Source organism: Carcharodon carcharias, chromosome 2 (assembly GCF_017639515.1).
Source record: "Carcharodon carcharias isolate sCarCar2 chromosome 2, sCarCar2.pri, whole genome shotgun sequence".
Lineage (NCBI taxonomy): Eukaryota > Metazoa > Chordata > Chondrichthyes > Lamniformes > Lamnidae > Carcharodon > Carcharodon carcharias.
The window spans coordinates 239179664-239204302 of NC_054468.1; the positions used below are offsets into that span (position 1 = coordinate 239179664).

Below are 24639 nucleotides of genomic sequence, written 5' to 3' on the forward strand. Positions count from 1 at the left end.
CGGGAACATGTAGGGACAGTGATCAAGTGTCAGTGCAGGAACATGTAGGGACAGTGATCAAGTGTCAGTGCAGGAAGATGTAGGGACAGTGATCAAGTGTCAGTGCAGGAACATGTAGGGGCAGTGTTCAAGTGTCATTGGGGGAACATGTAGGGGCACTGATCAAGTGTCTGTTTGGGAACATGTAGGGCCAGTGATCAAGTGTCAGTGCAGGAACATGTAGGGGCTGTGATCCAGTGTCAGTGCGGGAACATGTAGGGGCAGTGATCAAGTGTCATTTCGGGAACATGTAGGGACAGTAATCAAGTGTCAGTGCAGGAACATGTAGGGACAGTGATCAAGTGTCAGTGCAGGAACATGTAGGGACAGTGATCAAGTGTCAGTGCAGGAACATGTAGGGACAGTGATCAAGTGTCAGTGCAGGAACATGTAGGGACAGTGATCAAGTGTCAGTGCAGGAACATGTAGGGACAGTGATCAAGTGTCAGTGCAGGAACATGTAGGGACAGTGATCAAGTGTCAATGCGGGAACATTTAGGAGCAGTGATCAAGTGTCAGTGCGGGAACATGTAGGGACAGTGATCAAATGTCAGTGCAGGAACATGTAGTGACAGTGATCCAGTGTCAGTGCAGGAACATGTAGGGGCAGTGATCAAGTGTCAGTGCAGGAACATGTAGGGACAGTGATCAAGTGTCAGTGCAGGAACATGTAGGGACAGTGATCAAGTGTCAGTGCAGGAACATGAAGGGACAGTGATCAAGTGTCAGTGGGGGAACATATAGGGACAGTGATCAAGTGTCAGTGGGGGAACATGTAGGGGCAGTGATCAAGTGTCAATGCTGGAACATGTAGGGACAGTGATCAAGTGTCAGTGCAGGAAGATGTAGGGACAGTGATCAAGTGTCAGTGCAGGAAGATGTAGGGACAGTGATCAATTGTCAGTGCAGCAACATGTAGGGGCAGTGTTCAAGTGTCATTGGGGGAACATGTAGGGCCAGTGATCAAGTGTCAGTGCAGGAACATGTAGGGGCTGTGATCCAGTGTCAGTGCGGGAACATGTAGGGGCAGTGATCAAGTGACAGTGCGGGAACATGTAGGGACAGTAATCAAGTGACGGTGCAGTAACATGTAGGGACAGTGATCAAGTGTCAGTGCAGGAACATGTAGGGACAGTGATCAAATGTCAGTGCAGGAACATGTCGGGACAGTGATCAAGTGTCAGTGCAGGAACATGTTGGGACAGTGATCAAGTGTCAGTGCAGGAACATGTAGGGACAGTGATCAAGTGTCAGTGCAGGAACATGTAGGGACAGTGATCAAGTGTCAGTGCAGGAACATGTAGGGACAGTGATCAAGTGTCAGTGCAGGAACATGTAGGGACAGTGATCAAGTGTCAGTGCAGGAACATGTAGGGACAGTGATCAAGTGTCAGTGGGGGAACATGTAGGGACAGTGATCAAGTGTCAATGCGGGAACATTTAGGGGCAGTGATCAAGTGTCAGTGCGGGAACATGTAGGGACAGTGATCAAATGTCAGTGCAGGAACATGTAGTGACAGTGATCCAGTGTCAGTGCAGGAACATATAGGGACAGTGATCAAGTGTCAGTCCAGGAACATGTAGGGGCTGTGATCAAGTGTCAGTGCAGGAACATGTAGGGACAGTGATCAAGTGTCAGTGCAGGAACATGTAGGGACAGTGATCAAGTGTCAGTGGGGGAACATGTAGGGACAGTGATCAAGTGTCAGTGGGGGAACATGTAGGGGCAGTGATCAAGTGTCAGTGCTGGAACATGTAGGGACAGTGATCAAGTGTCAGTGCGGGAACATGTAGGGACATTGATCAAGTGTCAGTGCAGGTACATGTTGGGGCAGTGATCAAGTGTCAGTGCTGGAACATGTAGGGACAGTGATCAAGTGTCAGTGGGGGAACATGTAGGGGCAGTGATCAAGTGTCAGTGCGGGAACATGTAGGGGCAGTGATCAAGTATCTGTGCAGGAACATGTAGGGGCAGTGATCAAGCGTCGTTGGGAGACCATGTTGGGGCAGTAATCAAGTATCAGTGCAGGAACATGTAGGGGCAGTGATCAAGCATCGTTGGGGGACCATGTAGGGGCAGTGATCAAGTGTCAGAGGGGGAACATGTTGGGGCAGTGATCAAGTGACAGTGCAGGAACATGTAGGGACAGTGATCAAGTGTCAGTGCAGGAACATGTAGGGACAGTGATCAAGTGTCAGTGCAGGAAGATGAAGGGGCAGTGATCAAGTGTCAGTGCCGGAACATGTAGGGGCAGTGATCAAGTGTCAGTGCAGGAACATGTAGGGGCAGTGATCAAGTGTCAGTGCAGGAAGATGTAGGGACAGTGATCAAGTGTCAGTGCAGGAACATGTAGGGGCAGTGTTCACGTGTCATTGGGGGAACATGTAGGGGCACTGATCAAGTGTCTGTTTGGGAACATGTAGGGCCAGTGATCAAGTGTCAGTGCAGGAACATGTAGGGGCTTTGATCCAGTGTCAGTGCGGGAACATGTAGGGGCAGTGATCAAGTGTCATTTCGGGAACATGTAGGGACAGTAATCAAGTGATGGTGCAGGAACATGTAGGGACAGTGATCAAGTGTCAGTGCAGGATATGTAGGGACAGTGATCAAATGTCAGTGCAGGAACATGGAGTGACAGTGATCCAGTGTCAGTGCAGGAACATGTAGGGACAGTGATCAAGTGTTAGTACAGGAACATGTAGGGGCAGTGATCAAGTGTCAGTGCAGGAACATGTAGGGACAGTGATCAAGTGTCAGTGCAGGAACATGTAGGGACAGTGATCAATTGTCAGTGGGGGAACATGTAGGGACAGTGATCAAGTGTCAGTGGGGGAACATGTAGGGGCAGTGATCAAGTGTCAGTGCTGGAACATGTAGGGACAGTGATCAAGTGTCAGTGCGGGAACATGTAGGGACATTGATCAAGTGTCAGTGCAGGAACATGTAGGGGCAGTGATCAAGTGTCAGTGCAGGAACATGTAGGGGCAGTTATCAAGTGTCAGTGCTGGAACATGTAGGGGCTGTGATGAAGTGTCAGTGCTGGAACATGTAGGGACAGTGATCAAGTGTCAGTGGGGGAACATGTAGGGGCAGTGATCAAGTGACAGTGCGGGAACATGTAGGGGCAGTGATCAAGTATCTGTGCAGGAACATGTAGGGGCAGTGATCAAGCATCGTTGGGGGACCATGTAGGGGCAGTGATCAAGTGTCAGTGGGGGAACATGTTGGGGCAGTGATCAAGTGTCAGTGAGGGGAACATCTAGGGGCAGTGATCAAGTGACAGTGCGGGAACATGTAGGGACAGTGATCAAGTGTCTGTGCGGGAACATGTAGGGGCAGTGATCAAGTGACAGTGCAGGAACATGTAGGGACAGTGATCAAGTGTCAGTGCAGGAACATGTAGGGACAGTGATCAAATGTCAGTGCAGGAACATGTCGTGTCAGTGATCAAGTGTCAGTGCAGGAACATGTAGGGGCAGTGCTCAAGTGTCAGCGCAGGAACATGTAGGGACAGTGATCAAGTGTCAGTGCAGGAACATGTAGGGGCAGTGATCAAGTGTCAGTGCAGGAACATGTAGGGGCAGTGATCAAGTATCAGTGCAGGAAGATGTAGGGGCAGTGATCAAGTTTCAGTGCTGGAACATGTAGGGACAGTGATCAAGTGTCAGTGGGGGAACATGTAGGGGCAGTGATCAAGTGACAGTGCGGGAACATGTAGGGGCAGTGATCAAGTATCTGTGCAGGAACATGTAGGGGCAGTGATCAAGCATCGTTGGGGGACCATGTAGGGGCAGTGATCAAGTGTCAGTGGGGGAACATGTTGGGGCAGTGATCAAGTGTCAGTGGGGGAACATCTAGGGGCAGTGATCAAGTGACAGTGCGGAACATGTAGGGACAGTGATCAAGTGTCAGTGCAGGAACATGTAGGGACAGTGATCAAGTGTCAGTGCAGGAACATGTAGGGACAGTGATCATGTGTCAATGCGGGAACATGTAGGGGCAGTGATCAAGTGTCAGTGCGGGAACATGCGGGGACAGTAATCAAATGTCAGTGCATGAACATGTAGTGACAGTGATCCAGTGTCAGTGCAGGAACATGTAGGGACAGTGATCAAGTGTCAGTGCAGGAACATGTAGGGGCAGTGCTCAAGTGTCAGCGCAGGAACATGTAGGGACAGTGATCAAGTGTCAGTGCAGGAACATGTAGGGGCAGTGATCAAGTGTCAGTGCAGGAACATGTAGGGACAGTGATCAAGTGTCAGTGCAGGAACATGTAGGGACAGTGATCAAGTGTCAGTGCAGGGACATGTAGGGGCAGTGTTCAAGTGTCATTGGGGGAACATGTAGGGGCACTGATCAAGTGTCTGTTTGGGAACATGTAGGGCCAGTGATCAAGTGTCAGTGCAGGAACATGTAGGGGCTGTGATCCAGTGTCAGTGCGGGAACATGTAGGGGCAGTGATCAAGTGTCATTTCGGAACATGTAGGGACAGTAATCAAGTGACAGTGCAGGAACATGTAGGGACAGTGATCAAGTGTCAGTGCAGGAACATGTAGGGACAGTGATCAAGTGTCAGTGCAGGAAGATGAAGGGGCAGTGATCAAGTGTCAGTGCCGGAACATGTAGGGACAGTGATCAAGTGTCAGTGCAGGAACATGTAGGGACAGTGATCAAGTGTCAGTGCAGGAAGATGTAGGGACAGTGATCAAGTGTCAGTGCAGGAACATGTAGGGGCAGTGTTCAAGTGTCATTGGGGGAACATGTAGGGGCACTGATCAAGTGTCTGTTTGGGAACATGTAGGGCCAGTGATCAAGTGTCAGTGCAGGAACATGTAGGGGCTGTGATCCAGTGTCAGTGCGGGAACATGTAGGGGCAGTGATCAAGTGTCATTTCGGGAACATGTAGGCACAGTAATCAAGTGACGGTGCAGGAACATGTAGGGACAGTGATCAAGTGTCAGTGCAGGAACATGTAGGGACAGTGATCAAGTGTCAGTGCAGGAACATGTAGGGACAGTGATCAAGTGTCAGTGCAGGAACATGTAGGGACAGTGATCAAGTGTCAATGCGGGAACATTTAGGGGCAGTGATCAAGTGTCAGTGCGGGAACATGTAGGGACAGTGATCAAATGTCAGTGCAGGAACATGTAGTGACAGTGATCCAGTGTCAGTGCAGGAACATGTAGGGGCAGTGATCAAGTGTCAGTGCAGGAACATGTAGGGACAGTGATCAAGTGTCAGTGCAGGAACATGTAGGGACAGTGATCAAGTGTCAGTGCAGGAACATGAAGGGACAGTGATCAAGTGTCAGTGGGGGAACATATAGGGACAGTGATCAAGTGTCAGTGGGGGAACATGTAGGGGCAGTGATCAAGTGTCAGTGCTGGAACATGTAGGGACAGTGATCAAGTGTCAGTGCTGGAACATGTAGGGACAGTGATCAAGTGTCAGTGCAGGAACATGTAGGGGCAGTTATCAAGTGTCAGTGCTGGAACATGTAGGGGCTGTGATCAAGTGTCAGTGCTGGAACATGTAGGGGCAGTAATCAAGTATCAGTGCAGGTACATGTTGGGGCAGTGATCAAGTGTCAGTGCTGGAACATGTAGGGACAGTGATCAAGTGTCAGTGGGGGAACATGTAGGGGCAGTTATCAAGTGTCAGTGCGGGAACATGTAGGGGCAGTGATCAAGTATCTGTGCAGGAACATGTAGGGGCAGTGATCAAGCATCGTTGGGGGACCATGTAGGGGCAGTGATCAAGTGTCAGTGGGGGAACATGTTGGGGCAGTGATCAAGTGTCAGTGGGGGAACATCTAGGGGCAGTGATCAAGTGACAGTGCGGGAACATGTAGGGACAGTGATCAAGTGTCTGTGGGGGAACATGTAGGGGCAGTGATCAAGTGACTGTGCAGGAACATGTAGGGACAGTGATCAAGTGACTGTGCAGGAACATGTAGGGACAGTGATCAAATGTCAGTGCAGGAACATGTCGTGACAGTGATCAAGTGTCAGTGCAGGAACATGTAGGGACAGTGATCAAGTGTCAGTGCAGGAACATGTAGGGACAATGATCAAGTGTCAGTGCAGGAACATGTAGGGACAATGATCAAGTGTCAGTGCAGGAACATGTAGGGACAATGATCAAGTGTCAGTGCAGGAACATGTAGGGACAGTGATCATGTGTCAATGCGGGAACATGTAGGGGCAGTGATCAAGTGTCAGTGCGGGAACATGCAGGGACAGTAATCAAATGTCAGTGCATGAACATGTAGTGACAGTGATCCAGTGTCAGTGCAGGAACATGTAGGGACAGTGATCAAGTGTCAGTGCAGGAACATGTAGGGGCAGTGCTCAAGTGTCAGCGCAGGAACATGTAGGGACAGTGATCAAGTGTCAGTGCAGGAAGATGAAGGGGCAGTGATCAAGTGTCAGTGCCGGAACATGTAGGGGCAGTGATCAAGTGTCAGTGCAGGAACATGTAGGGACAGTGATCAAGTGTCAGTGCAGGAAGATGTAGGGACAGTGATCAAGTGTCAGTGCAGGAACATGTAGGGGCAGTGTTCAAGTGTCTGTTTGGGAACATGTAGGGCCAGTGATCAAGTGTCAGTGCAGGAACATGTAGGGGCTGTGATCCAGTGTCAGTGCGGGAACATGTAGGGGCAGTGATCAAGTGTCATTTCGGGAACATGTAGGGACAGTAATCAAGTGACGGTGCAGTAACATGTAGGGACAGTGATCAAGTGTCAGTGCAGGAACATGTAGGGACAGTGATCAAATGTCAGTGCAGGAACATGTCGGGACAGTGATCAAGTGTCAGTGCAGGAACATGTCGGGACAGTGATCAAGTGTCAGTGCAGGAACATGTCGGGACAGTGATCAAGTGTCAGTGCGGGAACATGTAGGGACAGTGATCAAATGTCAGTGCAGGAACATGTAGGGACAGTGATCAAGTGTCAGTACAGGTACATGTAGGGACAGTGATCAAGTGTCAGTACAGGTACATGTAGGGGCAGTGATCAAGTGTCAGTGCAGGAACATATAGGGACAGTGATCAAGTGTCAGTGCAGGAACATGTAGGGACAGTGATCAAGTGTCAGTGCAGGAACATGTAGGGACAGTGATCAAGTGTCAGTGGGGGAACATGTAGGGAGAGTGATCAAGTGTCAGTGGGGGAACATGTAGGGGCAGTGATCAAGTGTCAGTGCTGGAACATGTAGGGACAGTGATCAAGTGTCAGTGCGGGAACATGGAGGGCCATTGATCAAGTGTCAGTGCAGGAACATGTAGGGGCAGTGATCAAGTGTCAGTGCTGGAACATGTAGGGGCAGTGATCAAGTGTCAGTGCTGGAACATGTAGGGGCAGTGATCAAGTATCAGTGCAGGTACATGTTGGGGCAGTGATCAAGTGTCAGTGCTGGAACATGTAGGGACAGTGATCAAGTGTCAGTGGGGGAACATGTAGGGGCAGTGATCAAGTGTCAGTGCGGGAACATGTAGGGGCAGTGATCAAGTATCTGTGCAGGAACATGTAGGGGTAGTGATCAAGCGTCGTTGGGGGACCATGTTGGGGCAGTAATCAAGTATCAGTGCAGGAACATGTAGGGGCAGTGATCAAGCATCGTTGGGGGACCATGTAGGGGTAGTGATCAAGTGTCAGTGGGGGAACATGTTGGGGCAGTGATCAAGTGTCAGTGGGGGAACATGTAGGGGCAGTGATCAAGTGACAGTGCGGGAACATGTAGGGACAGTGATCAAGTGTCTGTGCAGGAACATGTAGGGGCAGTGATCAAGTGACAGTGCAGGAACATGTAGGGACAGTGATCAAGTGTCAGTGCAGGAACATGTAGGGACAGTGATCAAGTGTCAGTGCAGGAAGATGAAGGGGCAGTGATCAAGTGTCAGTGCCGGAACATGTAGGGGCAGTGATCAAGTGTCAGTGCAGGAACATGTAGGGACAGTGATCAAGTGTCAGTGCAGGAACATGTAGGGGCAGTGTTCAAGTGTCATTGGGGGAACATGTAGGGGCACTGATCAAGTGTCTGTTTGGGAACATGTAGGGACAGTAATCAAGTGACGGTGCAGGAACATGTAGGGACAGTGATCAAGTGTCAGTGCAGGAACATGTAGGGACAGTGATCAAGTGTCAGTGCAGGAACATGTAGGGACAGTGATCAAGTGTCAGTGCAGGAACATGTAGGGGCTGTGATCCAGTGTCAGTGCGGGAACATGTAGGGGCAGTGATCAAGTGTCATTTCGGGAACATGTAGGGACAGTAATCAAGTGACGGTGCAGGAACATGTAGGGACAGTGATCAAGTGTCAGTGCAGGAACATGTAGGGACAGTGATCAAGTGTCAGTGCAGGAACATGTAGGGACAGTGATCAAGTGTCAGTGGGGGAACATGTAGGGGCAGTGATCAAGTGTCAGTGGGGGAACATGTAGGGGCAGTGATCAAGTGTCAGTGCTGGAACATGTAGGGACAGTGATCAAGTGTCAGTGCGGGAACATGTAGGGACATTGATCAAGTGTCAGTGCAGGAACATGTAGGGGCAGTGATCAAGTGTCAGTGCAGGAACATGTAGGGGCAGTTATCAAGTGTCAGTGCTGGAACATGTAGGGGCTGTGATCAAGTGTCAGTGCTGGAACATGTAGGGGCAGTGATCAAGTATCAGTGCAGGTACATGTTGGGGCAGTGATCAAGTGTCAGTGCTGGAACATGTAGGGACAGTGATCAAGTGTCAGTGGGGGAACATGTAGGGGCAGTGATCAAGTGTCAGTGCAGGAACATGTAGGGGCAGTGATCAAGTGTCAGTGCAGGAACATATAGGGACAGTGATCAAGTGTCAGTGCAGGAACATGTAGGGACAGTGATCAAGTGTCAGTGCAGGAACATGTAGGGACAGTGATCAAGTGTCAGTGGGGGAACATGTAGGGACAGTGATCAAGTGTCAGTGGGGGAACATGTAGGGGCAGTGATCAAGTGTCAGTGCTGGAACATGTAGGGACAGTGATCAAGTGTCAGTGCGGGAACATGTAGGGCCATTGATCAAGTGTCAGTGCAGGAACATGTAGGGGCAGTGATCAAGTGTCAGTGCTGGAACATGTAGGGGCAGTGATCAAGTGTCAGTGCTGGAACATGTAGGGGCAGTGATCAAGTATCAGTGCAGGTACATGGTGGGGCAGTGATCAAGTGTCAGTGCTGGAACATGTAGGGACAGTGATCAAGTGTCAGTGGGGGAACATGTAGGGGCAGTGATCAAGTGTCAGTGCGGGAACATGTTGGGGCAGTGATCAAGTATCTGTGCAGGAACATGTAGGGGTAGTGATCAAGCGTCGCTGGGGGACCATGTTGGGGCAGTAATCAAGTATCAGTGCAGGAACATGTAGGGGCAGTGATCAAGCATCGTTGGGGGACCATGTAGGGGTAGTGATCAAGTGTCAGTGGGGGAACATGTTGGGGCAGTGATCAAGTGTCAGTGGGGGAACATGTAGGGGCAGTGATCAAGTGACAGTGCGGGAACATGTAGGGACAGTGATCAAGTGTCTGTGCAGGAACATGTAGGGGCAGTGATCAAGTGTCAGTGCAGGAACATGTAGGGACAGTGATCAAGTGTCAGTGCAGGAAGATGAAGGGGCAGTGATCAAGTGTCAGTGCCGGAACATGTAGGGACAGTAATCAAGTGACGGTGCAGTAACATGTAGGGACAGTGATCAAGTGTCAGTGCAGGAACATGTAGGGACAGTGATCAAATGTCAGTGCAGGAACATGTCGGGACAGTGATCAACTGTCAGTGCAGGAACATGTCGGGACAGTGATCAAGTGTCAGTGCAGGAACATGTCGGGACAGTGATCAAGTGTCAGTGCAGGAACATGTCGGGACAGTGATCAAGTGTCAGTGCAGGAACATGTCGGGACAGTGATCAAGTGTCAGTGCAGGAACATGTCGGGACAGTGATCAAGTGTCAGTGCAGGAACATGTAGGGACAGTGATCAAGTGTCAGTGCAGGAACATGTAGGGACAGTGATCAAGTGACGGTGCAGGAACATGTAGGGACAGTGATCAAGTGTCAGTGCAGGAACATGTAGGGACAGTGATCAAGTGTCAATGCGGGAACATTTAGGGGCAGTGATCAAGTGTCAGTGCGGGAACATGTAGGGACTGTGATCAAATGTCAGTGCAGGAACATGTAGTGACAGTGATCCAGTGTCAGTGCAGGATCATGTAGGGACAATGATCAAGTGTCAGTACAGGAACATGTAGGGGCAGTGATCAAGTGTCAGTGCAGGAACATATAGGGACAGTGATCAAGTGTCATTGCGGGAACATGTAGGGACATTGATCAAGTGTCAGTGCAGGAACATGTAGGGGCAGTGATCAAGTGTCAGTGCAGGAACATGTAGGGGCAGTGATCAAGTGTCAGTGCAGGAACATGTAGGGGCAGTTATCAAGTGTCAGTGCTGGAACATGTAGGGGCTGTGATCAAGTGTCAGTGCTGGAACATGTAGGGGCAGTGATCAAGTATCAGTGCAGGTACATGTTTGTGCAGTGATCAAGTGTCAGTGCTGGAACATGTAGGGACAGTGATCAAGTGTCAGTGGGGGAACATGTAGGGGCAGTGATCAAGTGTCAGTGCGGGAACATGTAGGGGCAGTGATCAAGTATCTGTGCAGGAACATGTAGGGGTAGTGATCAAGCGTCGTTGGGGGACCATGTTGGGGCAGTAATCAAGTATCAGTGCAGGAACATGTAGGGGCAGTGATCAAGCATCGTTGGGGGACCATGTAGGGGCAGTGATCAAGTGTCAGTGGGGGAACATGTTGGGGCAGTGATCAAGTGTCAGTGGGGGAACATGTAGGGACAGTGATCAAGTGACAGTGCGGGAACATGTAGGGACAGTGATCAAGTGTCTGTGCAGGAACATGTAGGGGCAGTGATCAAGTGACAGTGCAGGAACATGTAGGGACAGTGATCAAGTGTCAGTGCAGGTACATTTTGGGGCAGTGATCAAGTGTCAGTGCTGGAACATGTAGGGACAGTGATCAAGTGTCAGTGGGGGAACATGTAGGGGCAGTGATCAAGTGTCAGTGCGGGAACATGTAGGGGCAGTGATCAAGTATCTGTGCAGGAACATGTAGGGGCAGTGATCAAGCATCGTTGGGGGACCATGTCGGGGCAGTGATCAAGTGTCAGTGGGGGAACATGTTGGGGCAGTGATCAAGTGTCAGTGGGGGAACATCTAGGGACAGTGATCAAGTGTCAGTGCAGGAACATGTAGGGACAGTGATCAAGTGTCAGTGCTGGAACATGTAGGGACAGTGATCAAGTGTCAGTGCGGGAACATGTAGTGACAGTGATCAAGTGTCAGTGCAGGAACATGTAGGGACAGTGATCAAGTGTCGGTGCAAGAACATGTAGGGGCAGTGTTCAAGTGTCACTGGGGGAACATGTAGGGGCAGTGATCAAGTGTTGGTGCAGGAACATGTAGGGGCACTGATCAAGTGTCTGTGCGGGAACATGTAGGGACAGTGATCAAGTGTCATTGCGGGAACATGTAGGGACAGTAATCAAGTGACGGTGCAGGAACATGTAGGGACAGTGATCAAGTGTCAGTGGGGGAACATGTAGGGGCAGTGATCAAGTGTCAGTGCGGGAACATGTAGGGGCAGTGATCAAGTATCTGTGCAGGAACATGTAGGGGCAGTGATCAAGCATCGTTGGGGGACCATGTCGGGGCAGTGATCAAGTGTCAGTGGGGGAACATGTTGGGGCAGTGATCAAGTGTCAGTGGGGGAACATCTAGGGGCAGTGATCAAGTGTCAGTGGGGGAACATCTAGGGGCAGTGATCAAGTGTCTGTGCAGGAACATGTAGGGGCAGTGATCAAGTGACAGTGCAGGAACATGTAGGGACAGTGATCAAGTGTCAGTGCAGGAACATGTAGGGACAGTGATCAAGTGTCAGTGCAGGAACATGTAGGGACAGTGATCAAGTGTCAGTGCATGAAAATGTAGGGACAGTGATCAAGTATCAGTGCGGGAACATGTAGGGGCAGTGATCAAGTGTCAGTGGGGGACATGTAGGGATAGTGATCAAGTGTCAGTGCGGGAACATTTAGGGGCAGTTTTCAAGTGTCAGTGGGGGAACATGTAGGGACAGTGATCAAGTGTCGTTGCAGGAACATGTAGGGGCAGTGATCAAGTGTTGGTGCAGGAAAATGTTGGGGCACTGATCAAGTGTCTGTGCGGGAACATGTAGGGACAGTGATCAAGTGTCAGTGCAGGAACATGTAGGGGCTGTGATCAAGTGTCAGTGCGGGAACATGTAGGGGCAGTGATCAAGTGTTATTGCGGGAACATGTAGGGACAGTAATCAAGTGACGGTGCAGTAACATGTAGGGACAGTGATCAAGTGTCAGTGCAGGAACATGTAGGGGCAATGATCAAGTGTCAGTGCAGGAACATGTAGGGGCAGTGATCAAATGTCAGTGCAGGAACATGTAGGGGCAGTGATCAAATGTCAGTGCAGGAACATGTAGTGACAGTGATCAAGTGTCAGTGCAGGAACATGTAGGGACAGTGATCAAGTGTCAGTACTGGAACATGTAGGGGCAGTGATCAAGTGTCAGTGCGGGAAGATGTAGGGGCAGTGATCAAGTGTCAGTGCGGGAACATGTAGGGACAGTGATCAAATGTCAGTGCAGGAACATGTAGTGACAGTGATCCAGTGTCAGTGCAGGAACATGTAGGGACAGTGATCAAGTGTCAGTGCAGGAACATGTAGGGACAGTGATCAAGTGTCAGTGCTGGAACATGTAGGGACAGTGATCAAGTGTCAGTGCGGGAACATGTAGTGACAGTGATCAAGTGTCAGTGCAGGAACATGTAGGGACAGTGATCAAGTGTCGGTGCAAGAACATGTAGGGGCAGTGTTCAAGTGTCACTGGGGGAACATGTAGGGGCAGTGATCAAGTGTTGGTGCAGGAACATGTAGGGGCACTGATCAAGTGTCTGTGCGGGAACATGTAGGGACAGTGATCAAGTGTCATTGCGGGAACATGTAGGGACAGTAATCAAGTGACGGTGCAGGAACATGTAGGGACAGTGATCAAGTGTCAGTGGAGGAACATGTAGGGGCAGTGATCAAGTGTCAGCGCAGGAACATGTAGGGGCAGTGATCAAATGTCAGTGCAGGAACATGTAGGGGCAGTGATCAAATGTCAGTGCAGGAACATGTAGGGGCAGTGATCAAATGTCAGTGCAGGAACATGTAGGGGCAGTGATCAAATGTCAGTGCAGGAACATGTATGGGCAGTGATCAAATGTCAGTGCAGGAACATGTAGTGACAGTGATCAAGTGTCAGTGCAGGAACATGTCGGGACAGTGATCAAGTGTCAGTGCGGGAACATGTAGGGGCAGTGATCAAGTGTCAGTGCGGAAACATGTAGGGACAGTGATCAAATGTCAGTGCAGGAACATGTAGTGATAGTGATCCAGTGTCAGTGCAGGAACATGTAGGGACAGTGATCAAGTGTCAGTGCAGGAACATGTAGGGACAGTGATGAAGTGTCAGTGCAGGAACATGTAGGGACAGTGATCAAGTGTCAGTGGGGGAACATGTAGGGGCAGTGATCAAGTGTCAGTGGGGGAACATGTAGGGGCAGTGATCAAGTGTCAGTGCAGGAACATGTAGGGACAGTGATCAAGTGTCAGTGCAGGAACATGTAGGGACAGTGATCAAGTGTCAGTGCAGGAACATGTAGGGACAGTGATCAAGTGTCAGGGGGGGAACATTTAGGGGAAGTGATCAAGTGTCAGTGCGGGAACATGTAGGGACAGTGATCAAGTGTCAGTGCGGGAACATGTAGGGACAGTGGTCAAGTGTCAGTGCGGAAACATGTAGGGACAGTGATCAAATGTCAGTGCAGGAACATGTAGTGATAGTGATCCAGTGTCAGTGCAGGAACATGTAGGGACAGTGATCAAGTGTCAGTGCAGGAACATGTAGGGACAGTGATGAAGTGTCAGTGCAGGAACATGTAGGGACAGTGATCAAGTGTCAGTGGGGGAACATGTAGGGGCAGTGATCAAGTGTCAGTGGGGGAACATGTAGGGGCAGTGATCAAGTGTCAGTGCAGGAACATGTAGGGACAGTGATCAAGTGTCAGTGCAGGAACATGTAGGGACAGTGATCAAGTGTCAGTGCAGGAACATGTAGGGACAGTGATCAAGTGTCAGGGGGGGAACATTTAGGGGAAGTGATCAAGTGTCAGTGCGGGAACATGTAGGGACAGTGATCAAGTGTCAGTGCGGGAACATGTAGGGACAGTGATCAAGTGTCATTGCAGGAACATGTAGGGGCACTGATCAAGTGTCATTGCGGGAACATGTAGGGGCAGTGATCAAGCATCGTTGGGGGACCATGTAGGGGCAGTGATCAAGTGACAGTGCGGGAACATGTAGGGACAGTGATCAAGTGTCAGTGCAGGAACATGTAGGGACAGTGATCAAGTGTCAGGGGGGGAACATTTAGGGGAAGTGATCAAGTGTCAGTGCGGGAACATGTAGGGACAGTGATCAAGTGTCAGTGCGGGAACATGTAGGGACAGTGGTCAAGTGTCAGTGCAGGAACATTTAGGGGCAGTGATCAATTGTCAGTGCGGGAACATGTAGGGGCAGTGATCAAGCATCGTTGGGGGACCATGTAGGGGCAGTGATCAAGTGACAGTGCGGGAACATGTAGGGACAGTGATCAAGTGTCAGTGCAGGAACATGTAGGGGCAGTGATCAAGTGTCAGTGGGGGAACATGTAGGGACAGTGATCAAGTGTCAGTGCAGGAACATTTAGGGACAGTGATCATGTGTCAGTGCAGGAACATTTAGGGACAGTGATCATGTGTCAGTGCAGGAACATGTAGGGACAGTGATCAAGTGTCAGTGCAGGAACATGTAGCGACAGTGATCAAGTGTCAGTGCAGGAACATTTAGGGACAGTGATCATGTGTCAGTGCAGGAACATTTAGGGACAGTGATCATGTGTCAGTGCAGGAACATGTCGGGACAGTGATCAAGTGTCAGTGCAGGAACATGTAGGGGCACAGATCATAACATTGGGTTTAGCATGGCAATGAAAGAGGGAAAAGAGAATCTAAAATAAACACACTTAATCCGGGGAGGACCAATTTCAGTGGGTGAGAACAGATCTGGCTCAGATAAATCGGAATCAAAGAGTGGCTTGTAAAACTGTAAAGGAATATATTTAAAGAGAGTTAGTTAATGTACTGTTGAGGTATATTCCCACGAGGAGGAAAGCTGAGTAAACAAAGGCAGAACTCCCTGGGTGATGCAAAAGCTAGAGAGGAAAATGGAGCAGAGAAGGGATTCTTTACTTAGGGGAACAGACAGGCGTTTCTGCAGCCGTCAACGTGACTCCAGGATAGTTTGTGGCCTCCCTGGTGCTTGGATTAAGGATGTCACAGAACAGCTGCAGTATATTCTTGTGGGGGAGGGTGAACAGCCAGAGGTCGTGATCCACATTGGTACTAAATACATCGGTCGGAAGGGGCATGTGGTCCTGCAATCGGAATTTAGGGAGCTAGGTAGAAATTTAACAAGCAGGACCTCTAAAGTAGTAATCTCCGGATTACTTCCAGTGCCACATGCCAGTGGGCACAGAACTAGGAAGATAAGACAGATGAATGTGTGGCTGGAAAGATGGTGCAGGAGGGAGGGCTTTAGATTCCTGGGACACTGGGACTGGCTCTGGGGGAGATGACACCTAGACAAGCTGGACGGGTTGCATCTAAACAGAGCCGGGACTGAATGTCTTGCAGGGCGTTTTGCTGGTGCTGTTGGGGAGGGTTTAAACTAACTCAGCAGAGGAGTGGGAACCAGGAGAGAATATCAGAAAATAATACCAGGGTGCACAGAATGCTGGGCGAGGCAGATAGCACTAAAATAGAGAATAGTAAGTTAGTAGATGGAGTCGGAGTAAGTAATGAAGTCTAAATCAGGGTTACACTGCATGTGTGTGAATGCATGGAGTATAGTTAATAAAATTGGGGAGTTACAAGCATAGATTGTCTTGTGGGATTATGATGTTGTGGTGATAACAGAGATCTGGCTTGAGGAAGGGCAGATCTGGGTGTTAAATATTCCTGGTTACAAGGTGTTCAGAAAAGATAGGAAAGGGAAAACAGGAGGACGGGTGGCATTTTTGGTTAAGGAGAGTATTGCAGGACTGGAAAAAGAGGATGTGTCAGAGGATTCAAGGACAGAATTGATTTGGTTTGAGCTAAGGAATAAGAAGGGAGCAATTACATTGCTCGGTGTAATATATAGACCATCAGCTAGTGGGAAGGATACAGAGGAACAAATCTGTAAGGGAATTACATGGAGGTGTAAACACCATAGAGTAGTGATAATGGGGACTTTAATTACCTGTATATAGACTGGGATAGTGGTAGTGTAAGGGGCAGTGAGGGACAAGCATTCCAAGGTTGTTTTCAGGAGAATTTCCTACAGCAGTGTGGTCCAACAAGAAAGGAGGCACTGCTAGACCTGGTTCTTGGGAATGAGGTGGGCCAAGTAGATAGAGTGACAGTGGGGGAACATTTAGGGGACAGTGATCATTGAATCATAAGGTTTAGGATGACAGTGGAAAAGGATATTGGTCAATCCAGAGTAAGAATAATCAATTGGCAGAGAGCGGACTTCAATGGGGCAAGAATGGAGCTGGGCCAGACGGACTGGAACCAAAGGTTGGTGGGAAAAACAGTAGCTGAACAATGGGCTACCTTCAAAGAGGAGATGGTTTGGGCACAGTCAAGGTATGTTCACTCAAAAGGGAAGGGTAGGACAAACAAATCCAGAGCTGCCTGGATGACAAAGGAGACAGAAATTCAGTTAAAGAAGAAAAAGTGTGCTTAGGACAGGTGTCAGGTAGCAAATACAATTGAGAACCAAGCTGAATACAAAGGGTTCAGAAGGGATGTGAAAAAGTAAATACGAGAAGCAAAGAGGGATTCCAAAAAAGACTGGCAGCTAATATAAAAGCAAATCCCAAAATATTCAACAAGCACATCAATAGTAAAAGGTTGGTAAAAGGAGGATTAGGGCCGATTAGAGACCAAAAAGGGGATTTACACATAGAGGCAAGAGGCATGGCTGAGATGTTAAATGAATACTTTGCATCTGTCTTTACCTATGAGGCAGATGCTGCCCAGGCCATGGTGACAGGGGAGGAAACTCAGTCACGAGAAGGGTTTAAAATTGATAAGGAGGAGGTATTGGATAAGCTGTCGGTACTTAAATTTGATAAGGCACCGGGACCAGATGAGATGCATCCAAGAATATTGATGGAAGTGAGAGAGGAAATTGCAGAGGCACTGGCAATAATCTTTCAATGTTCCCTGGATTCGGGGAAGGAGGCGCCGGAGGACTGGGGAATTGCAAATATTACGCCCTTGTTCAAAAAGGTTGTAAAGATCTGCCCTGCAATTACAGACCAGTCGGTTTAGCTTCAGTGGTGGGGAAACTTCTAGAAACAGTTATTCGGGATAGAATTAATAGTCACATGGAAAAACGTAGATTGATCCGGAAGAGTCAGCATGGATCTGTTAAAGGAAAATTGTGTCTAACTAACTTGCTGGAGCTTTTTGAAGAGGTAACAGAAATGGTTGATGAGGGCAAGGCTGTTGATGTGGTGTATGGACTTCTAAAAGGCGTTCGATACAGTGTCACACAACAGACTTGTGAGGAAAGTTATAGCTCATGGAATAAAAGGGACAGTAGCAACGTGGATACAAAATTGGCTGAGGGATAGGAAACAGAGAGTAATGGTTAATGGGTATTTTTCAGGCTGGAGGAAGGTTTGTAGTGGAGTTCCCCAGGGGTCGGTATTGGGACCCTTATTCTTCCTGGTATATATTAATGATTTAGATCTTGGTGTTCAGGGGATAGTTTCAAAGTTTGCGGACGATGCAAAACTTGGGAGAATTGTAAACTGTGAGGAGGAGAGTGTAGAACTTCAAAAGGACATTGACACATTGGTGGAGTGGGCAGGTAGGGGGCAGATGAAGTTGAATGTGGAGAAGTGTGATGTGATACATTTTGGTACAAAGAACATGGAGAGACAGTATAAAATAAAGGACACCATTCTAAAGGGTGTGCAGGAGCAGAGAGACCTGGGTGTATATGTACATAAGTCATGAAAGGTGGCAGGACAGGGAGAGGGAGCTGTTTCTAAAGCATACAGTATTCTAGACTTCATTAATAGGGGCACAGAGTACAAGAGCAGGGAGGTTATGATGAACTTATAGGCCCTCTACCTGTCTCCCCACCCCCACTTAAACCAGCTTATATTTCACCTCTTTTCTAATTTTCCTTAGTTCTGCTGAAGAGTCATACGGACTCGAAATGTTAACTGTGTTCCTCTCTGCCGATGCTGCCAGACCTGCTGAGTTTTTCCAGTTCTTTTTATTTTTGTTTTGGATTTCCAGCATCCACAATTTTTTGCTTTTATATAAGACACTGGTTAGACCTCAGCTGGAATATTGTGTACAGTTCTAGCGCCACACTACAGGATGTGAACGCACTGGAGAGAGTACAGAAGAGGTTTACGAGAATGGTTCCAGGGATGAGATACTTCAGTTATGAGGAAAGATTGGAGAAGTTGGGACTGTTTTCATTGGATAGGAGAAGGCTGAGAGGAGACTTGATAGGAGTTTTCAAAATAATGAGGGGCCTGGACAGAGTAGACAGGGAGAAGCTGTTCCCACTTTGTAAACAGATCGAGACCCAGGAGGCACAGTTTTAAAGTGTTTTGCAAAAGAAGCAAATATGAGGTGAGAAACAGCTTTTTCACACAGAGAGTAGTCAGGGTTTGGAATGCACGGCCTGGAAGTGTGGTGGAGGCAGGTTCAATTGAGGCATTCAAGAGAGCATTGGATGATTATTTAAATAGAAACAATGCGCAGGGTTACGGGGAAAAGGCAGGAGAATGGCACTGGGTTAAAATGCTCAGAGAGCCGGTGCAGACAAGATGGACCGAATGGCCTCCTTCTATACCATAACAATTCTGTGATTCTGTGATATTGAGTAGGAGAGAAAGCTGGCTAGAAATGTAAAAACAGATAGCAAGAGTTTCTATAGGTACTTAAATAAAGTGTAAATAAAGTGAGTAAATAAGGTAAAGAGTTGGTCCTCTTGAGAGTGAGAATGGGGAGTTAATAGTAGATAATAAGGAAATGGTGGATGAAATGAAGCAATATTTCACTTCTGCCTTCACTATAGAGGATACAGAAACATTCCAGTAATAGCTGTAAACCCGGAATGGAAGGGAAAAAGCAACTTGGTGAAATTACAATCACTAGGGAAGCTGTACTGAGCAAACTGATGGAGCTGTGGGCCGACAAGTCTCCGGGTCCTGATGGACTTCATCCTAGGCTCTTAAAAGAGGTGGCTAATGAGGTAGTAGATGCATTGGTGTTAGTTTTCCGAAGTTTGCTAGATTCTGGAAAGGTTCTGTCAGACTGGAAAGTAGTAAATATAACCCTTCTATTCAAGAAGGGAGGGAGACAAAAAAACAGGAAACTATAGGCCAGTTAGCTTGATGTCTGTCATGGGGAAGGTGTTAGAATCGATCATTGAGGCAGTTGTAGCTGGACACTCAGAAAAACTCAAGGCAATTGGGAAGAGTCAGCGTGGTTTTGTGAAAGGGAAACCATGGTTATTTATTGGAGTTCTTTCAAGGACTAACATGCATCGTGGATAAAGGGGAGCCTGTAGACGTGCTGTACTTGGATTTCCAGGAGGCATTTGATAAGGCACCACATTAAAGGTTATTGTGGAAAATAAAAGCTCATGGTGTAGGGGGTAACATAATAGCCTAGATAGGAGATTGGCTGGCTGGGAGAAAACAGAGAATATGCAAAATGGGTCTTATTCTGATTGGATGTGACAAGTGGAGTCCCATAGGGGTCTGTACTGGGGCCTCAACCTTTTACGATTTACATCACTGGCTTAGATGGGGAGTGAAGGCATGGCAGCTACATTTGCAGGTGACACGAAGATAGGTAGGAAAGCATTGTGAAGAAGACAAAAGGGGCAGAATTTTTAGGTTAGCATGTAGGTGGGCACCTGGTCTGATCAGATGCCAAATCACACGAGATGACATCGGGCAAGCGTCCCAACATCATCCTGCACTCGTGCGCTATTTTGGTGGGTGGGTGTGCACGAGTGCTGGTAGCGCGCCCACTGACAATTAACAATTCAAGTTGTTAAAGTTCCAATTGCCCTGGATTTTCCGTGGTCTGTCCAACCTTACGGTTGGTGGATGGGTGAATCCGCCAGGCAGACTTTGCGTTTTTGATGAAACCTCATCCATGGGCAGGATGAGGTTTCTGTTATTAAACCTCAAATAAATAAACATGTATGGACAGAATTTCCATCATGTATATGTTCATGTGAATGATCCTGATGAGTGGACATTTTTCCAACATTTTAAAATCTTAATTTAATGGTTTTGAAGTCTTTAGCTCCGTAAGGCCACTCTCTGCCTTCAGGGAGTTTTCATTCTGCCCTCCCCCCAGCTCACACTGACTGCAGTGCCTGCCCTCCTCCAGTGCCCACCCCAGTGGGTGTCCACCCCAGTTGGTGCCTGCCCACCTCCAGTGCCCACCCCAGCAGCGTTGAGCATTTCAATGAGTTTTTCACACTGCCTGGCTGTTAACTGGCCAGCCAGCATGAAGTCACCGTCAGGGGCTGATTGCAGGTGGCGATCCATTCTCCAGCCGCTCCCAGGCCCACCAATCACACCCGCCAATCACCGCCCGCCAACCGCCGCCCGCCAACCGCCAATCGCCACCCGCCAATCGCATCCGCCAATCGCACCCGCCAACCGACGCCCGCCAACCGACGCCCGCCAACCGACGCCCGCCAACCGACGCCCGCCAACCGACGCCCGCCAACCGACAATCACCGCTCGCCAATCACCGCCCGCCAATCACCCCCTCCAATCGCTGCCCGCCAACCGCTACCCGCCAATCGCCGCTTGCCAATCGCCGCTCGCCAATCACACCCGCCAACCGCCGCCCGCCAACCGCCAACCGCCGCCCGCCAACCGCCGCCCGCCAACCGCCAACCGCCGCCCGCCAACCGCCGCCCGCCAACCGCCGCCCGCCAACCGCCGCCCGCCAACCGCTACCCGCCAATCACCGCTCGCCAATCACACCCGCCAATCGCCACCCGCCAATCGCCATCCGCCAATCGCCGCTCGCCCCCGCCAACCGCCGCTCGCCAATCGCCGCCCGCCAATCGCCGCCCGCCAATCGCCGCCCGCCAACCGCCGCCCGCCAATCGCCGCCGCCCGCCAATCGCCGCCGCCCGCCAATCGCCGCCGCCCGCCAACCGCCGCCCGCCAATCGCCGCCCGCCAATCACCGCCCGCCAATCACCGCCCGCCAACCGCCACCTGCCAACCGCCGCCCGTCAATCGCCGCCCGCCAACCGCCGCCCGCCAACCGCCGCCCGCCAGTCACCACCTGCCAATCACCACCTGCCAATCACACCCACATGCCAGCATAAAAATCCTGCCCAAGGAGTTTGCAGACAGAGAGAGAAAGACTGAGTGAGTGGGCAAAAATCTGACAGATGGAACATAATGTGGGAAATTGTGAAGTTGTTCACTTTGGCAGGAAGAATAAAAAAGCAGAGTATTACTTAAATAGAGAACAGCTTCAGAATTCTGTGGTGCAGAGGGATCTCGGTGTTCTAGTACATGAGTCACAAAAAGTTTGCAAGTAATCAGAAGACTAATGGAATGTTATCCTTTATTACGAAAGGCATTGAACATTAAAATAAGGATGTTATGCTTCACTTATACAGGGCATTGGTGAGACCGCATCTTAAATACTGTGTGCAGTTTTGGTCTCCTTATTTAAGGAAGGATGTAAATGCATTGGAGGTGGTTCAGGGGAGGTTTACTAGATTGATACCTGGAATGAGTGGGTTGTCTTATGAGGAAAGGTTGGACAGACTGGGCTTGTTTCCACTGGAGTTTAGAAGAGTGAGGGGTGATTTGATTGAAGTTTACAAGGTCCTGAACGGCCTTGACAATGTGAATGTGGAAAGGATGTTTCCTCTTGTGGGTGAGTCCAGAACTAGGGGTCCCTGTTTTAAAATTAGGGGTCACCCTTTTAGGACAGAGATGAAAAGAAATATTTTCTCTGAGGATTTCAGATGAAATACGGTCCTGGTGAATGTGACTCAAGAGCCAAAACAGTTGGATGGGAAATGACAGATCCTACAAAGGTCAAGTTGGAAAGACTGAGAGATTACGGGTGGTCCCACTTTTGTGTGGGAAGAAATGTGAGTGTGTTTTGTTCTTTATTCTTTTGTGGGATGTGGGTGTCACTGGCAGGGCCAGCGTTTGTTACCCATCCCTAATTGCCCTTGAGCTGAGTGGTTTGCTCGGCCATTTCAGAGGGCAGTTAAGAGTTAACCACATTGCTGTGGGTCTGGGGTCACATGTAAGCCAGACCAGACATGGACAGCAGATTTCCTTTCCTAAAGGGCATTAGCGACCCAGATGGGGTTTTACAGGAATTGGTGATGGTTTCATGGTCACCATTACTAAGACTAGCTTTATGATTTATTAGTTCCAGATTTATTAATTGAATTTAAATTCCACCGGTTGTCGTGGTGGGATTTGAACCTGTGTTTGCACTGGTCTGGGCCTCTGGATTATGGTGACATTACCACAAATCCACCATCTCCCCAACTTGTAACTACATCTTTGTTGTGTTGACTTTTTATAACAAAATTGACCTTTTTATTTGAAATAATCTTTACCTGTGAATTAATGTTTGAATTGTGCTGATTTTTGTTGGTTTTGTTACAGTAAATAGTGTAATCTCATTCAGCAGCTTCCTTTCTGTTAATGACATGGGGATTTCTTTCTTTTTAAAAAGCTATTGGATCTCTCGAGGGGATTGTAACAATATAAAGTAGGTAATGCATGAATGTAGCAGCTGCTGTCCACGTAACTCCTTCCTTACCCAGCATGATCCACATGATCCCTGGTCACGGATCTCCTTGATGGTAGGACAATTTGGCCACTGTTCCCGAGAGTCAAAGCTTTCTGGTAGATTCAAGGCAGTGATCCTCTGAGATCTGTTGTAGAAGAAAGAATCAGTTAGAAATTCTTGGGTTTTTGTGCAGTGTCCCCACACACACACACCACACACAGTGTTCAAGGACACGTGTCTGTGAGAGAGACCGAGAGCCAGAGTGAGAGGAGAGAGACAGAGAGAGCCATATGAAGCCATGGAAGCAAACCTCCCAGGAACCAGAGGAGACCAATTAGCCCCTCGCATTTCAAGACTGTTCAGATATGGGGCACAGCGTCAATGTAACAGAGGAATGACAGACAAAAGAAATGAGGATGGAGACCTTCTTTGGCAGATCAGGCAGATAACAGGAATGGAGTAATAATAACAGTAGAATGAGCCCCAGAAATGTCCAGGGAATTATTAACGGATGTTTCAGATGTGATTTGAAATATCATTATGCGGTAAATGGTCCAAAAGAGAGCAACAGAGTTTTGGAGGTGACACGTGATGCAGACGGTTCTGAAGGGGAAGGTGATGATATTGATAAGTCTGAAGGAATTATACTGGTCACATGAAGCTTCAGTTTGGTAATAATTGTACTAGTTGCAGATTCATTTAATTGCACTGTGCTGGACAGTAGTTGCACATTCGCAGTATGTGTAACACATTGGTTGAAATGTTATTTAGATTCACTCAGTAGAAAGGATCAAAGGACAGTCAAGGTATATGAAAGCTATACTTGGTTCAGGGATGACAACATGTTAAAGTCACTGAAAGGAGAGGTGATTCCATGTAGAATAGCTGGGGTAAACCATTTTATTAGTGCAGATGTAGTATCTAGTGAGATACCCTCGCTGCTGAGCAAGCCATCTATGAACAAGGCACAAATGAGGTTAGACATGGAACAGGATAAGGCAATTGTCTTCGGAAAATCAGTAGATTAGTGATTTACCCAATCAGGACATTATTTCATCCCCTTAACAAAACCTAGCATCTCTAATCAGAATGTTAAAGAAATGTTAATGGCTTCAGGTGATAGGAATTTGAGAGGGGAAAAAGCAATTTACAGTTACATTGACAATTTAACCTGTGACAAACGGAATGAGTAAAAGTCCCACTAAAGTATGAAGGGCTGGTTGATGAGGAGTACACAAAGCTTGTGGAAGAGATTAGTGAAAAATTTGATGTATGCAAAAAGTATCAGAGGACACGATCAGGGTCGATTGTAAGTCTCCCATTAGCACGAGACTTTAATGAAGAGGTAGCTGTGGAATTAAAGGTGTGGGACAAGGATCGAAATATATTCATTTTACATTGCATAGATATAAGAAGATTCAGTCTGTCTACAGTGATACATGGAAAAGACAAAAGAGAGATGATGGATAAAATCGTGGAAAAATGGATTGGGGCTGGACTGGGGGCACCAGCTAAATTCCTAATTGATAATGAGGGGTCGGGGGTTTGGAATTTACCAATGACAAATTTAAAGATG

At 48.5% G+C, this 24639-nt stretch overlaps 1 pseudogene; it reads right to left on the reverse strand.

Annotated features, from left to right (window-relative positions):
- The window catches only part of LOC121292982, a 66094-nt pseudogene that overhangs the window by 31751 nt on the left and 9704 nt on the right, over positions 1-24639 (reverse strand).